The sequence below is a fragment of the Pongo pygmaeus genome, chromosome 10, assembly GCF_028885625.2.
Source record: "Pongo pygmaeus isolate AG05252 chromosome 10, NHGRI_mPonPyg2-v2.0_pri, whole genome shotgun sequence".
Taxonomy (NCBI): Eukaryota; Metazoa; Chordata; class Mammalia; order Primates; family Hominidae; genus Pongo; species Pongo pygmaeus.
The window spans coordinates 106,913,242-106,931,134 of NC_072383.2; the positions used below are offsets into that span (position 1 = coordinate 106,913,242).

Genomic DNA, 17,893 nt, shown 5'->3' on the forward strand with positions numbered 1-17,893 from the left:
ATCGTTCTTGCCCTGTGGAGAGCCAGATGTGTAGTAGATGCTAATAAATGTTTGTTGAGTGAATTAATAAAAGTATATGTTACAAGTTTGTCTCTCCTCCCCTGAGGGCCTCAAAGACAGGAAGCAGGTCTGATTCATCTCATTTTCTCACAGTGCTGCAGCTGTTACTCCCACATGCATTTATTCACACAGGAAATTGCTCCCAGGCACCCACTATATGGCCAGCCCAGTTGAAGCCTCAGTGTCTTCCAGGACCACACAACACCCTCATGCACTGTCCCTTCTCTTTTACACAGCCAGTGGCTGTAATACTTGGTCACACTGTACTTCTGCACCCCAGGACCTAGGACAACCACCCAGCTGCCTTACAGTCAGCAACCTTGGCCCATTCTGGGGAGTTTGAGCATGATTCCTGAGCTTCCACTTCCCTCATGCCCAGCCCTGGGGGAGCCCAGCCCAAGGAAAATCCCGACTGTAACCACACCATGTACACGTACGTGCACACCAACATTCAAATGTGCAGTGGGGCCCTAGGACAGGAATAAGATGTTTTTCATTCAAATCCCATTCTTTTGCTATGAGCTGTGTGACCTTAGGCAAGTCCCTTTACCTCTCTGAGCCTCATTTTATTCACCTATAAAATGGGGATGATAGTCCTGAGGCCTTTCCATGTAGGCTTGTAGGGAGATTCAAGTAGATAATGGATATAAATACCTTTGGCTTAATAACCCTCAACATGCTCTATCAAATCATTATTCTTATTTCCTTTTTCCAGGGGGAAAAGAGAATGGCAGTTGCCTATGTTTCAGAAAAATCCATGTTAGGGGCCTGGAGTCTGGAAATTTACTTAGTATATTTGATGGCAATTACCTTGAGGATAGGTGATACTGTGAGTCCAACACCACCATGTTAACTAACATTGACTAATGAAAATGTAAACTTAGAATCGAAGAATGGAAGCAACCCAAGAGTTAACCATATTTGTGACAGAGACAGGTAGCTGTCCACAAAAATTCATTCTCCCCGTCCACAATACACGATTGTGGCTGGGAAAGAGCTGCTCTTTGCCAAGAACCTCATATCCTTGTAACTCCATGTCCTGGCCTCCTTTGCAACTAGACTGGCCACATGACAGTTCTCATGTGAGTGGAAGTGATGTCTGCTGCTTCCAGGCCAAAGCAGATAAGCAAATATGCCACCTCCATACTTTCTTTTGTCTTCTGCACCTGGCTGCAGACAATGAGGATATCCGAGGAGACAGTGGGACCACCAGATGAGTCACTGAAGTACCATGAAGAAGAGGACCACCCTCCATTTAGAAATACTTGCCTTATAATAAAGCTCTGTTTTGCTTCAGCCCTTATGCCTTTGGGGACCTATTTGTTACTGCAGCTACTACCCTAGCTGATATACCATTCGACCTCCTTATTTACAGATGAAATTATTGTGGCCAGAGAGTAAGAGTGCCTTGCCAAGGTCACACAGTAAGCTCAACAAATATCTAGAACTTTGGTCTCTTAACTCCTTGGAGTAGAGGAGTTGCAGTTTCCTGCCTGCCCCATGGAGCTACAAAGATTCTTAGAGGCCCTTCAGCAACAAGAGTGAGAGTTAGTGGCAGCCTGGAGTCTTCCACCTCTGTTTCAACGAGAATAACACCACCTTCATCTGTTTTCAAATTACACTTCCCCATAAGACTTTCATTTGTGGAAAGGATTCTGCAACTGAAAATAATTTCAAAGCCCCCATGCTGGGGGATAGCTAACACAATCTGACTTTCGGTGGTACTATAAGACAAAGTTTCGCTTCTTCTCTGCCAAACCTTCTGGCCTCAACTGCTGACACAGAACATGTGGATTCACAGAAGTACATGAATATTTGCTTAGAAAGGAAAAAAGAAACTTCATTGTGCAGCAAAGAACCCAAGACCCCAGTGTGAACAAAGGGCAAAAAGGAAAGACTTTTAAGCACTCTAGGTTGGTAGTTCTCAAGTTTTGGGGTGCATCCGAATAACCTGGGGTGCTGGTTCAACATGCAGACACGGAAGCCTCATCCACAGAGATTCTGATTTCCAAACTGAAGCTTTAAGAAACACTCGCAATTGGCCGGGTGCGGTGGCTCACGCCTGAAATCCCAGCACTTTCAGAGGCTGAGGTGGGTGGATCATAAGCTATAAACATTAGCTATTGTTCTGATGATCATTTCTATTCCACTGTGCCTGTCTATACCTGTGACACTCATCTGAGCCAAATGGAAATTATTATTGATTTCTTTAATGGATTATTACTGCTCTTATTCCCACTGATGTACAAGAAAACCAAAAGCTTATTTCATTCTCAGGAGGTCAGGAGATCGAGACCATCCTGGCTAATACGGTGAAACCCCGTCTCTACTAAAAATACAAAAAATTAGCCTGGCGGGGTGGCGGGTGCTTGTAGTCACAGCTACTTGGGAGGCTGAGGCAGGAGAATGGCATGAACCTGGGAGGCAGAGCTTGTAGTGAGCCAAGATTGTGCCACTGTACTCCAGCCTGGGCAACAGAGCGAGACTCCGTCTCCAGAAAAAAAAAAAAAAAAAGAAACACTCGCAATTATTCTAATGAAGGTGGTCTAGAGACTACACTTTGAGAAGCTCTGAGTCTACTTCACAGCCTTGCAACTGGCGGTCATGACTGCACCCGTGTGGTGTAGCTCAAAGAGAATGAAATAAGCTTTTGGTTTTCTTGTACATCAGTGGGAATAAGAGCATTAATAATCCACTAAAGAAATCAATAATAATTTCCATTTGGCTCAGATGAGTGTCACAGGTATAGACAGGCACAGTGGAATAGAAATGATCATCAGAACAATAGCTAATGTTTATAGAGACCTTATTTTACAACAAATCCTCTGCTTACAGCTTTACATGTATGATCTCATTTACTCTTTAGAATAATCTTATGAGGCAGTTACTGATCATATTCCCATTTTATAGATGAGGAAACTCAGGCACAAAGATAAGGAATAACTGATTCCATGTCACTCAGTTGGCAGGTGACAGACCAATTCAAGCCCACCCCGAGTGATAATAATACCAAATAATATCATCCTTATTTACAGATGATATTATTGTGGCCAGAGAGTGGGAGTACCTTGCCTAAGACCAAGGTGCCCCTTCTTGCACAATGTTCTATTCCCTCTTGTGGGGAGGTCTAGCATCAGAACTCTCCAGGCTTCAGCTTCCTAATCAGTAAAATGGGCATGTTAACAGTGCCTTCATCATATGGCCATGGTGAGGATTTCATAAAATCATCTCGAGAAAGTGGTTTGCAAACTGAGAGGAGTTATTAGGTAAATATCTAAGAGATGGGACTTCAGTCCAGCTTCCCCCACCCCATTTTACAGATGGTGAAACTGACACCTGGTTACTTTATTTATTCAATGAACAATGACCCTAATACATGCTGGTTCTTGTGCAGGGGACTGAGGATGCAGAAAAAAAGTAATATCCCAGATCTGGCCTCTAGGAGCCTCCCGGCCAGAAGGAGAGACAGACAAGATGACTGGTCATTAGAACACGGTGTGGTAGGAGCCGTGATAAGGGAGGGACAGGCCCTGGGAGAGCCTAGCAGGCAAGCCCTGACCCAGTGCAGGTGGGGGACTTCTCAGAAAAAGTCAAGCCGGAGAAGGGCATGACTTGCCCAAAGTTAAGGTTATCTATTCTCTGAAGTTTTGGGGGAGTCCAAAGAAGGCCCCTGTGCATCAAGAGATAACTCTCCTGTGGACCTCCCAAGTGTCTGACACATCATCATTTGAGTGTCACTGGTTTAGGTTAAAGAAAAGGCCAAGCTGCCTCCTCCTGCACCAGAGGCCTGAATGACCCAGTCACACTCACCTCAGCAGCCAAGGCATTTAGAGGAATCTTTCCTTCAAACCAGTTTGGAAGGGGCAGGAGATACAGCAAGAACCACAGAGAAGATTGGTCTTGAGAAGGAGGTAGGGGATGCAAAAGGGAAGTTGAGGGCTTTCCCTAATAGAAAAAGAAAGACGTTCAGGTGTGTGACCTCAGACCAGTGATCTGGCATCTCTGAACCACACAGGTCCGAGTGATTGGGCTTATATCAAGTAATAGTTCCCTGATATTGCAATGCGTTGTTTGTTTATAATTTTGCCAAAGCTGGCTTGCCCATTTAAAATGGGCTATTCTGAAGACAGAGGAGGGAGTGGAATATTTTCAACAGAGAGTGCCGGCAAAGGGTTTGTGTCCTTCATATACAAAGAACTCTTAGATATCAATAAGAAAAAGATAAACATGTCCCCAGAGGAGAAAAAAATGGGAACAGACTTGAACAGGAGAGTCAGACTAGAAATGTGAAAAATAAGTTTATAAAAGAGAATCAACACTAACAAATAAATGAAATGCCTATTGAAGCATCTAGATATTATTCTCGACTTCACATCAGGGAAAGTTTAAGGGGTGAGTAGCAACAAGGTGGGTTTAGGATGTGAGAATACTGTGCCCTGGTATAACATCATAGAGAGGTCAAGCTGTCACGGCCTTCCAGGATACAGTGTGACCAAAAGCTCAGAAGTCTTAAAAACAGGCAAACCTTAAATCTAGCAATTTCTAAAAGGTATTCATAAGACACACACACAAAGATGTCATACTAAATAAAGTGTTCATTACAGCACTGTTCTAATAGAAAAAAAAAAGAAGAAGCAAATCTATTATGGAAAAGTCAAATAATCTTAAGATAGCCTTTCTATGCAGCCATGAAAAATGTATATTGGAAGAATATAGGTGATATGGAAGAAAGTTCACAATCTGTGGTTAAGCAGGTTACCAAACTAGATGTGGAAATCCACATTCATATATTTAGTTGTGTGTCCTTGCTATTTCTTTAAACAATGAACATGCATTACTTTTGACATCTGAAGATAATAACAAAACTCTTCCTTTTGACAAATATGAAATTATAAAAAGAAACAAACTTTTCTCTCTGTTAGTATTCATTCCCCTTCCCTGGCCCCCCTCAGAAGACACCCAAGGCAAGTGTGTGATGATACCTTCCCTCTGGTCTCTGCCCGGAAGGTCTTCCTGAGGCTTCCCTGCGACTGTAGGCCACTCGAGGCTGTTGGGGAGACTTGCACACCCTGGCTTCTTTCTGCCAATCACAGGCTCCTCTGGCTGTGGCTGTTTGCCCAGAAAGCAGTTCATTCATTTGTTCATTCAAGATCCCCCTCTGAACCCCCAGAGCGCCGCAGCTGGAACACCCCCATCACCCGGAGGCTTCCCAGGGAGCCTGCTCTGTCCTGAGCTCCCTGCTGGCCGCCGGGGCTGCTTCCCTGAATGGGACTGGGACAGAACTCAGCCAGAGAAACAGCTGGAGGGAGGAGAGCAGGAGGGAGGGGCAGGAAACTGGGCTGACCGAGGGCGGGGGCGGCTAGCTGCGTGGAGAGGGGGCTGCGAGGGGAGGGTGCCCCTACCAGCCGGGGACTGGGCTCGTGGGTGGCGGCGGGGGCCCGCTGGGGACGACCCGCCCCTCTGGCAGCCTCTTGCAGCCGGGGAGCCGTGCCCACTGAGCGCAAACAGGGAGCACATGCGAGCCCCCGGCTGCTGGGGGAAGTGCAAGCGCCTCTGCTCCCGGTGAGGGGCTCAAGCTCCACACTGACCAAGAGATTGGCTGCCTCTCACCCTGGGCCTTTGCAAAGCTGTTCCTCCCACCTGGATGCTATTCCTGCCCTAATTCGTGGCCCGATGGTCTCCTACTGCCTCTTCAGGTCTCAGGTTGAAGGTCACCTCCCGGGGAAGCCTTCCCCAACCCTCAGGGGCTGCTGTGCCCCTCACGGCCACCCCATCACCTCACTGATGCAGTGCTGTCCTTGCCTGTTAAAATGTCTCTCTCCTTGCACCGAGAACTCCTTACACCAGCAACTCCGTAGGGAAAGAACTGTATTCTGTTCCCTGCCCTATCCAGGCACTAAGTGCCTGGTTATCAGCTGTGTGGTCACCATCATTAGTGGAATAATCAAAACAACTGACAGCCAGGCAGCGTGCTAGGCGACACGTACTTACTCTTCACGGCAACCCTAGATAACAGGAATTATTACTACCCCAGTCTTACCAATAAGGAAACTGGGGTACAGAGAGATTAAGTCACTTGCCCAAGACCACACCGCCAGCAGCTGACAGAGCTGGGATTCCAACTATGTTGTCTGGCTCAGAGACCCACCCTTGGCCTCCAGACTGAAGAAATAACAGAAGTGCCCATGTGGGCCTCTGTGCCAAGTGCTTCCATGGAGTAAGCCGTGTGAACCACCACCCACATCGGGGGGGCATCACTTGCCCATTCTACACAAGAGGATGCTAGGGCCACAGAGCAGAAGTCATTTTGCCCAAGGCACCCAGCTCATGCTGACCGAGCCATGGCTGGATCCGCGTCTGTCTGATTCCAAAGCCAAGACTGCCTACGACTGCCTAAAATAATATTTTTAGAAAGGAAAAGAAAAGGGAAGGGCAGGGGAGGGGAAGAGAGGGGAAGGGAGGAGAAGAAAGAAAGGAAGAAAAGGGAGGGCAGGAAGGAAGGTAATGGGGAGGAGGGGAAGGTGAAGGGAGAGGGAGACGGGGAGGGAGGGAGAGAAGGAGAGAAACCTGTGTTTGGGGCCTCAAAGTCTTGGGCAGGTGGAGGACTATATCCTCATCGTCTGATCAGTCTTAGAACCCCACCGACCTCTCTCCACCATCCTCAATCCTTTAATTCAGTGAGCTTTACACTTAGAAACCATCTAATTTCATTCTTCCATTTCACAGATAACTTGAAGCCCAGAGAGATTAAGTCTCTTGCCTGAAGTCACACAGGTCTCTACAGTCAGAAGTCAGGCCCAGTCTACCCAACTCTCTTCTTTGCTCTCTTCTTCTTTGGGCTTATCTAGGGATCAAAACATCTTATCCAAACACTTACCGTACAGATGAGAACACTGAACCCAGATGAGGCAAGGGACTCACCCAAGGTCACCCAGAAGTTAGTAATTGTTTTAGTCCGTTCTCACACTGCTGTGAAGAAATACCCAAGACTGGGTAATTTACAAAGAAAAAAGGTTTAATTGACTCACAGTTTTGCATGGCAGGGGAGGCCTCAGGAAACTTACAATCATGGTGGAAGGTACCTCTTCACAGGGTGGCAGGAGAGACAATGAGAGCCAAGCAAAGGGGGAAGCCTTTTATAAAACCATCAGATTTCATGAGAATTCACTCACTATCATGAGAACAGGATGGGGGAAAACCACCCCCATGTTCAATTACCTCCCAGCTGGTCTCTGCCATGACTCGTGGGGATTATGGAATTCCAATTCAAGATGAGATTTGAGTCGGGACACAAAGCCAAATCATGTCATTCCCCAAGTTCTCCTGGTAAAAGGAGAGAATATTTCCATAACGTGGCAGGGATCTTGTATATCACCATCTAATAGAGACCAGAGATTCCTAAAGTCTAGTTTCCAGACCAGCCCCAGCAGCCTCACACGGAAGTTTGTTAGAAACACAAACCCTTGGGCCTCACTTCAGACCTAGGCAATCAGAGACTCCAGGAAGCCATCTGGGTTTTAAGAAGCCCTCCAGGGGATTCTGATGCTTGCTCAAGTTTGAGATCCACTGATACAGGCATTTCAATTAGGAATCCATTGAAATGGGTCCTGGAACAAGTCACCTTGCCAATGCACAGAACAGTGGCTAAGAACAGAGGCTTTGATAGCAGACAGACCTGGTTTGAATTCCTGTCTCTGTCACTGTAAGCTGTGTGACTTGGGCAAGGCCTTTCACCTTTGGAGTCTCAGTTTCCTCATCTGCTGTGGACAGTGGAAGAGGAAGAGGAAAGGGGAGGAGGGAGAGGAAAAGAGGAGGAGGGAAAAAGGAGAGGAGGAGGAGGAGGAGGAGGAAAAAGGAGGGGCCAAGTGGAGGAGAGGGGAGGCGGAGGAGGAGGAGGGAAAGGGAGGAGGGATATGAAAAGAGGAGGAGGAGGGAAGAGAAAGAAAGGGGAGGAGGAGAGAGTGGGGAGGAGGAGATGAGGAGGATGGAGTAAGGAGGAGGAGGGAAAGGGAGGAAGAAGATGAAAAGAGGAAGAGGAAGGAGGAAGAGAGGAGGAGGAGGGAAGAGGAGGGGTCGAGGAGAGGGGAGAGGGAGGAGGAGAAGAGGGGGAGGGGGTAAGAAGGAGGAGGGAAAGGGAGGAGGGAGATGAAAAGAGGAAAAAGAGGGAAGAGGAGAGGAGGAGGAGGGAAGAGGAAGGAAGGGGAGGAGGGGGGTCAGAAGGAGGAAGGGGGAAAGAGAAGAGGGGGAGGAAGGGGAGATAAAGGAGAGGGGAGGAGAAGAAAGAGTGGGGGAGAGGAGGGAGAGTGGGAGAGAGAAGAAGGAGGCCAGAAGGCAGCCTTCGAGGAAGATCAAGCACACGGGGACTATGGAAGAGGAGCTGGGTAAATCCAGCCTGGGGATGGACTCCTGGACATGCCTCTTCCTCCCTGGAGGTGGCTGTGGCTGTGGCATGCCTCCCTCTGCCTCTGGCCTCCCAGCCAACCCTAGGCTCGGGTCTCATCAGCTAGGAGCCACAACTGGCAGAGCAACGACACTGGTCCCCCAGCCAGCTGGGCCCCTGGGTGGCTGGCAGAGGAGGTGGGAACCCACAGCCCCACTGGGACAGTGAGGAAGGCATGGGGCTGCCTGGCTTATGACTCTCCACCTGGTGGCTGTGGGACAATCTGAAGCCATGGGCCTTTGGCCATCCCTTTTGAACAGGGCTGAACAGTTTGGCTTTTCTTTCTTGGAGCAAAAAGTGTTTGTTGTTGGTTGTGGGGGGTTTTATGCTTTTGTTTTAAACAGGATTTTGAAATCTAAGGGCTGACCTGGGGATACTGGGACTTGAGAGAGAAGCAGTCTCCTCCAGGACCCTCAGAGAAACCTCTGTACACCCCTGGCAGCTCCACATAGAATCAGGATGGAGGGTCAAGCTTCCTTTTGAGGTCCAGCTCTGGTTGACTGGTTCTTGATTCCTGGAGCTCTGTGTTAAAGGGAATCTGAGGCCACATCCTGGCCTGGCTGGAAGGAACTCAGTGATCCGTGAGCAATGCCTGCCCTGGACCTGGATTGGGAGGAGGGTTGCCTTTCTCATCCCACGCTGTCCTCCAACTAAACTCTGTCCCATTGGCGCAGGGTGGACTGGTTCAGCAGGGACTGGTTCCACCCCTACCACTCTCTCTCCCGGTACTGGCTGTGCCTAGTGTAATGGAGCTTATATCTCATTCCCAAGCCACTGGGTAGCTCCTTCCGACAGATCTTTAGTGTTCACAGATTCCTAACACTCTACTTAAAGCTGAACGGTTTCCCCAGCCTCCCTGATCATCAGTGGCTAAACTAGGCTCACCAGAGAGGCTCCCAACCAAAGGAGGCCTTCAAAGATGCTTCCTGCCACATGAAGGATCCTCTCTAAGTCCAAACTCTGCCTACTTTGGACTTTCTTTAAGGCATAGACAGGCCACATGGGAATGAGAGCTCCTCTATTTCAGCCAAAGATGGGCTGTGTGACCTTGGGCGACTCATGTACCTTCTCTGGTTCATTCAGTGCTCAATAGATGCTTACTGGACCCCATCTCTGTGGCAGGCACAGGCTGGTGAACAAGACAGCCATGCCCTATGCTCAGGAAGCTGGCCTGCTGGAGAATTCATTTTATTTATTTATTTACTTTTTCAAAAAATTCTTTTGAGACGGAGTCTCCCTCAATCTGTTGCCCAAGCTGGAGTGCAGTAGCAAGATCTGGGCTCACTGCAAGCTCAGCCTCCTGGGTTCAAGTGATTCTCTCACCTCAGCCTCCCAAGTAGCTGGGACTATAGGCATGCACCATCACACCTGGTAAGTTTTGTATTTTTAGTAGAGATGGGGTTTCACCGTGTTGGCCAGGCTGGTCTCGAACTCCTGACCTCAAGTGATCCTTCCGCCTTGGCCTCCCAAAGTACTGGGACACAGACGTAAGCCACCGCGCCCAGTTAAACTCCCCATTTTAAATGAGATATGATGCTTTCTAAGAACCCCTTAATTACCAGGAAAGATTCTCAGGCAGGCTAGGCATGGTGGCTCACGCCTATAATCCCAGCATATAGGGAGGCCGAGGCAGGACAATTGCTTGAGGCCAGGAGTTCAAGACCAGCCTGGCCAACATCGTGAAACCCTGTCTCTACTAAAAAAGATATTAGCGAAGCATGGCAGCACATTCCTGTAATCCCAGCTTTTTGGGAGGCTGAGGCAGGAGAATTGCTTGAACCCAGGAGGTGGAGGTTGCAGTGAGACAAGACGGCACCACTGCACTCCAACCTGGGCCACCACACAAGACTCTGTCTTAAAAATAAAAATAAAAATAAAAGATTCTCAGGCAATTAACACGTCCTGAAGACGCAAGCAGCCTTTAAAGGAGCAGAGGGCAAAATAGGCTGGAAGTCTGTGACAGGCAGAATAATGGTCCCCCAAGATACCCAAATCCCAATCCCCAGAACCCGAGAATATGTTACCTATGTTACCTTAGGTGGTAAAAGGGAAAGGATTTTGCAGATGTTATTAAATTACAGATCTTGAGATGGGGAGATTAGCCTGGATCATCCAGGCAAGCCCAGTGTCCTATTAAGAGTCCTATTAAGAGTAAGGCACTACTAGATCAGGGCAGGGAGAAGGCAGTGGGGTGATGAAGGAAGCAGAGATTTACTGATGTGACCACAAGCCAAGGAGTGTGGGCAGCCTGCAGACACCAGAAGAGGCAAAGAACAGATTCTCCCCTGCAGCCTCCAAGAGCAACCAGCCCTACGAAAACTTTGATTTTAGCCCATGAGGCTTATTTTGGACTTCTGAGCTCCAGAACTGTAGGGATACAAATCTGTATTATTTTAAGCCACTAAGTTTGTGGTGATTTATTATAGCAGCAGTAGAAATCGAATACAAGAGCTGTTTCAAAGAAGACCAGAACACTGGGCTTGGGGGCAGGCAGATCTGGGTTTGAGTCTCTGCTCCACTTGCTAGCTGTGTGGGCTTGTGCAATTTCCTAACCTCCCTGAATCTAATAGAGTCCCTACCTCAGAAGGTTGGTGGGAAAATTAGAGTTGATACACATAACATGCTTAGAAAACAGTCTAGCACAACTGTTATGTAGTAAATATTGGATTTCCACCCCCTCCTATTGAGCATTAAAAAGGCCACATACCTTGTGCAGGAGGTGGGTTTTATGAGGGGGAAAAAGGCCACATTCCCAAATGCAGGCCCTCAATTGTGTCTTGGGACACGCAGAACTGGCCATCCTGACGGTCTATTTTGTTCTGTGTCACTCTACTGCTCAACAACATTCCATGGCTCCCTATTACAGTGTCTTGATTCTGGTCTATCAAAATCCCCCATAACCTGGCTCTCGCCAAACTCATCTCCCAAGATGGAGAAAAACTAAAGGGATGGCACAGCTGGAAAGAAACCTAGGGGGAGCAGGACCTTCAGAGGTCAGCTGAAATGTCACTTTCTCCCAACCTCTCATGGCACCCTGACCTCCACCGCAGCACCATCCTCAACCGTAATGCCATGATGATGTGTGCAATGTATATTTCCTCCCTCCACACCTAAAGCTCCAGGGGAACAGGGACTGGGGACAGGGACTGGGGCCAGGGACGAAGAAGCTGCTCAATACATGTATATGTTAAATGAATTAATAAATGGATGGCCAAAGTCAGCAACCAATCAGGCCAGCTGAGCCAAGGACCCAGGGAAGCCTTCCTGAAGGCTGAGTTCTAGTTCTTAACCACAGAGAGGACTGCAGAGTTACCAAGACAGGAAAGTTGAGCACTGAGCTGTCACCAGACACGTGCTATGCCCCCAGACGAATATTTTATTGGAAACAGGATTCATGTCTGTGCAGTGTGTTTGAGGAACTGTGAGAGTTACTTCTGTCCTATAGACCAGGCTCAGAGAAGGAGGGGGAAGGAGGAGGGAGTTTCTTGAGGACTTGGAGACTGAGGTGGAAAGACAGACAATTGTGAAGTTGAGGTTTTGGAACTGAGAAAGAGAAACAGAAGGAAAAAACTGGCAGCCTAGTCTATTCTGTCCATTAGATGAGCATCCAGGCCCCCGGACTTTTGTCCAAGCTGGAAAGGGTTAACAGCACTGAAGGGTTGACGGCCCTCAGTGAGGATAGGGAGTCAGGAGGCCCCACCTCTAAGGCCAGCAGAGGGGTTTTCCCTGATGGGGGTGGGCAAGGCCCACTGCTCCCTGGTGAGCCCTGGGGACCCCACCTACCCAGCCCCTTCTGAAAAAGGCAGTTTTCCACTCTGGGGGTGGTGGGACCACCCTGGACGCCTGGGAGGGGTCGGAGGGCTGGGCAGGTTTGTTCTAGAGCATTTTTCCTGGACCCCAGACTGGGATGGGAGGAGCTCGGAGCTGATGAGACCTGTGGCTGTTCCCCAACACTCAGGTGATGTCCAACTGCACATAGCTTCGTTCTGGGAAAGCTTCCATTTCTGGGGGGTGAGAGACATGCAGTGGGGAGAGACATGGGGAATGGAGGCCCAGAGAAGGTTAGTGACTGTCCAAAGCCACACAGCAAGTCCTGAGCAGCTGATCTAATCTCCCAACTCCCAGAGAACTCCACCAGCCCCCATTTCACACACACAGACACAGGGGCTTCTAGTGGCCTCACCTCTGGCCATCCCCCTAGCCGCATGGCCTACCTCTTCCCCTCCTACTCTGAACCTATCATGCAATTTAAAGACTCCACACCTTTGTTAGAACGGCCCCTTTGGCCAGAAATACCCTCTCACTATCATGTGTCCAGCCACCCAGTAACCTCCTGGTCATCTTTCAAAATCTAGCTCAGCTGTCCTCTCCTCCAGGCAGCCTTCCAGGATTATTTCTTCTCTTCCCATCTACCTGGGAACATTGATCATCCTTCTGCCAAGCAGATCTGTACTTGGCCAACACATTCATGCTTTCTCAAATCACACTGCTTTTTCACTTCCCCATGTGCGCATCTGTCTCTGCCCCCTGGACTGCCACCGCCTACCAGGTCTTTCCCCCAACATTGGGAATTGCAATTCAACATGAGATTTGAGTGGGACACAGAGCCAAACCATATCAAAATCCTTAGACCCAAGTCCTGGGGCATCTCCACAGCCACCAGTCTCTGGCTTTCTTTTTAAAGGACCCCTTTTTTCCCAGAAGAATCCATATGGAGCCCCAAAATACAAGGCATACAGAAATGGACTTGCTTAGTTAAGGAAGATGGGGACAGTGGAGCCACCTCTTTCGACATGCTGGGTCCCCTGGGGTCGTCCCAGGCTTCATCTGAGCACAGCTCAAAGTCTCCCAATTAATCCAACACCCCCCCTCTTCCCACCACTACCTGGGGTGTGGGGAGGACTTTTCATTTTTACGTAATTTCAAACTTACGAAAAAGTGGTAAGAATAGTACAAGAAACTCCATTACAGGGAGTTTATATTTATTAAAGTATATAAAATAATATTTTATTTATTAAAGTATTTTAAATATTTTATGTAGTAGAATATTTTAAATAAATATTTTATTTAATAAACTATTTTAAATTTATACTTATTAAACTATTTTAAATTTATATTCATTTATTAAAATATAAATAATTGGCAACTGAGGGTAAATATAAACTTAAGAACTTCTTAAGTTTATATTTACCAATTTACCAAATTATTTATATTTTGTAAATGTATATTTTGTAAATATATATTTATAACTATATATATTTTGTAAAAATATATTTATAACTGTATATATATTTTGTAAAAATATATTTATAACTGTACATATATTTTGTAAATATAAATAATATGGTAAGTTTATATTTATTTATAAATATAAATTATTTATATTTACCAAATATAAACAATTTGCCAATTATTTGTATTCTATCCCATCGATTTCACAATTATATCCTCTTTCTCCTTCCTCTTTCTCCCTCTCTGTCTCCAACTTTCTACATATTTTATCCCGAAACACTCCCATTTTGCATATGGGTAAACTGAGGCCCCAGGAATTGCTTGGTGCTCCTGACCCTGGCCCTGCCCCCATGGCCCCACACTTGGGGCCCAGAACCTGGAGCCCACCAGCTTGTTGAGGGCCTGCAGAGATATTTGAAACCTGTAATCATAAGCGAGTTGGCCCCAGAACATCAAAAGGAAACTGCGACATCAAAATTAATAAACGTCTGGTTCGATGTCTGCAATACATGAGTGAATCAGCTGCACCTCCATGGCCCTCCTGTCGTTGGAAATAGAAGAGCACAAGTCACGAGAACACGATGAATAATTTATTTTTCATAAAAGCCCAGATTGTATGAACTATTTTAAAACCTTTCCAGATATTTTTATAAGAAACACGCATTTTGAGGTTCACCGTGATGTGGGGTGGGGCCCCCAAATGTCAGAGATCCCAGAGCCTTCAAAGGCTTTAAAACAAGCTCTCCTTGCCTCACATCTTGATCCTCACTTGAATCGGGCATAAGATGGAGGTTTTTCCATGTATTTTTACAACGAGGCTGTATGTACCTTTTTATGTGGGTCATAAAAAAAAATAAAAAATTTTCAAAAACACGGAGCAACACGAGGAATTCGTCATAGCAACAGGGCTGCCTTTCCTATTTTTGAAAAGTAAGCTTCCCCCTCCTCCTCTTAGTACAGAAAGTTTATTTTCCTGTGGGAGCCTCTGACTCAGGACTCAGGCTGCTGCCACTGCAGAGAGATGGGAGAAGTGGGGGCGCTGGCCCTGGGCCTGGGTGGGTGAGGCCCAGGGACTGAGTTTATTTGCTCAGGGGTCCCAGGCCTCAGATCCCTCTACTGGCATCTGCGCTAGGAACCTGACGCCCGGGGAATTCTGGTCACCACCTGGGCCTCCTGTTCTGCTCATCCACGCACCCCACCACCCAGGCCAGCCTCCTTAGAAAGCCCTCACCTTATAGTGGCACAGCTAGGAGAGTTGTACCAGTTCTGTAAATATTAAAATATTTCCTGATCAGTTGGTTAAACCCCAGCTACACAGGATCATCTCCTAGGACCAACCCATGATCCAGGAAATAAAGGGGTATCGCTTGTTAGCCAGGAGCCCAGGATCCTCATGTAGGGCTACATTGTTATTAGTCAGGGCCCAAGCCCTATCAGATGATAAATGGCATATTATTGTAGCCTGTGTGGGCTTCAAAATAGCAACTGGGGGAGGTAGAGGGCACAGTGTATGTTTGAATCCTGCCCTCATACTTGCCAGCTGTGTAACCTAAGGCAAGTGGCTTAACCTCTCTGTGCCTCAGTTCCCTGATGGGTGTAATAATATTAATAGCAGGTTGTGGTGGGGATGATTTGTGTTAATCAGTATGCCTTCATCCATTTGGGCTTCTGTAACAAAATATCATTACTGGGTTGCTTATAAACAACAAACATTTATTGCTCACAGTTCTAGAGGCTGGGAAGTCTGAGGTCAAGACACTGGCAGATTCAGAGTCTGGTGAGGGCCCTTCCTCATAGCCATCTTTTCACTGTAACTTCATGTCAGAGTTGGGGAGGTCCTCTCTGGGGTCTCTTGTAAGGGCACTAACCCTAATCAAGACAACACAATCACCTCCCAAAAGTCCTCACCTCCTAATACCCTCACCTTGGGGATAAGGATTTTAACATATGAATTTTTGGAGGGACACACAACATTCAGACATTAGCACTGTAGGAGGCACTTAGCATAGTTCTCAGAACACAGAAGACTCTCGAGAAATGTTCTCGTTATGTATTATTAGTTGATACTTATAATAATTTAATAACAATATCATTATGTCTCTAACCTCCCGTCCTTCATAATACTTTTTGTGACCATTTCTTAGGACCAAAGCAATGAAATCAGAATCTCTGCTCCATCAGTTACTAGTGGCGTGGCCTTGGGCAAGTTATGAAACCTCTCTGAAACTGATTCATCTTCTGTGAAATGGGGATAATACCATAAACACATAGCTCAGCTCCTGGCTCATGGTGAGTGTTCATTCCTAAAAACTATTATAATATTATCAGGGGTAGGAAAACTATAGCCCAAGAGCCAGATTTGGCCCACTGCCTGTTCTTGTAAGGGAAATTTTATTGGAACCCACAACCATGCCCATTCATTTATGCATTGTCTGTGGCCATTTCCATACTGCAATGGTGGGCTGAGAAGTTGCAACAACAGACTGTATGGTTCACAAAAACCTCAAATATTTACTCTCTGGTCCTTTAAGAAAAAGTTTGCTAACACTTGATTTTGATTATCGTAAGCTTCTTTAATAGCAATAATTGCAGTACATACCACATTTCAGCTCCCTCAGTGGACTACACAAGGTAAGGTTTGCTTTCTAGGGACTACCAGTGACCCATGATTGTCCTGCAATGATTCAAACCCCTCTTCAAATTGTTCACCATAGTGTATGGGGAAAGAGTCCAGAGCTTTTCAAAGGAGGCTGTGACCGATGAGAAGCCCATAATCACAGGAACATAAGCATCTCAGGAGCTGGCCCATGCTGAAATCAACACCTGCCTCCATTTTCCCAGGCTTACCTGTTCTCGGACAGTCCCACTCCAAGACACCCAGGGTTCATAAATAAGGTTTTGTTTTGTGCTCCTTTAGTGCCTGCTCTGCAGCAGCTGGCTGCCTCCTGGTCCATACATTTCCACATTCCTTTTGTGTGATGTTGAGGAGAGAGAAAGGAAATGGAAGCCCCAAGAAGTTACCTAACATTCAGCAAAAGAAACCTGTGAATCACTCATGCCAAAAAGATGTCACTCACCCCAGAAATCATTCGCCCCAGAAAGATTCCTATATCTGCTCAGATGCACTCCTTCAGGATGCAGGTGAGAGAATCTGCTCTTTCTCCTTGGTTTAATAGGATTTGGGTTGTGTGATGTAGAAAACACCACAAAATGTCATCATAGACCTTCCAGATGTTGAAGGTGTTTGTGGCCACACTCATTGGTTTTGTTGCACGCCCACAGATGTCCCCTCTTGGTTTCCACCAGTCGAGGTGTATTTGCTCCTAAACCCTTAATTGGGCCCTGATGTCATCTAAAAGGCCAGGCTGGACTCAGTAACCTGCAACACCCATCTTCATCAGAGGTTCCCAACGCTGGTGTGATCCAGGCATGCTGACACCACGAGGCCCCCACTGCCTGCATGCCTCTCTTCCGCTCATCTCATCCTTGATTCTTCCTGGCCCACTGTTTTTGTTTTTTATTTCTTTGTTTCTATTTATTTATTTATTTTGCTTTTTTAAAAAATCAAATTCATTTTTTTAGAGACGGGGTCTGGCCATGTTGCCCAGGCTGGTCTCAAACTCCTGGTCTCAAGTGATCCTTCCACTTCAGCCTCCCAAAGCACTGGGATGGCAGGCATGAGCCACTGTGCCCAGCCCTGGCACACCGCTGATGAGAGCCAGAGCTCAGATGATCTCATGAGATCCATCAACTATTTCTGAGAGAGCCTAGGTCAGGTGTGAACAGGAGTCAGTCCCCAGATTGCAGGCTTCATGAGGGCAGGGAGCATGCCTGTAGAGCTGCCTGCTGAAGCTGCAGCACCCCAAATATCCCATGCATAGAGGCTAGGCACCCATGTTCAAATACCAAAGTCCACAAATCCTGATCTTTGATTAGGAATCAAACTTCAAGGTGTTGTATAATAATAATGACACAAATAAGACACCATATTTTTTGTTCATTTATTGGAATATAACAATTATTCCGAACCTGGAATTCTTTGTATGACCTTCAAGAAGACTCCCTAATAAATCTATTGATCATCTTCAAGGAGGCCATAAACACATAAAATTATGCACGTATGTCTGTGTGGGCACAAGCTTTTCTGGGGAGGAGGTGAGG

The 17,893-nt window shown here is 46.9% G+C and overlaps 1 protein-coding gene across 6 annotated transcripts in view; it reads right to left on the minus strand.

The window, feature by feature from the left end:
* The window catches only part of CMKLR1 (chemerin chemokine-like receptor 1), a 51,542-nt gene extending 46,215 nt beyond the window's left edge, over positions 1 to 5,327 (minus strand). For 4 of the 6 annotated variants that reach the window (XM_054444615.2, XM_054444614.2, XM_063646683.1 and 1 more), the window contains exon 1: positions 5,043 to 5,327. The gene's annotated coding sequence lies outside the window, so the exon portion shown is untranslated. The remainder of the gene's footprint in view (positions 1 to 5,042) is intronic. The other 2 variants (XM_054444616.2, XM_063646682.1) reach the window with 1 other exon arrangement.
* Between the last annotated feature and the right edge of the window lie 12,566 nt (positions 5,328 to 17,893).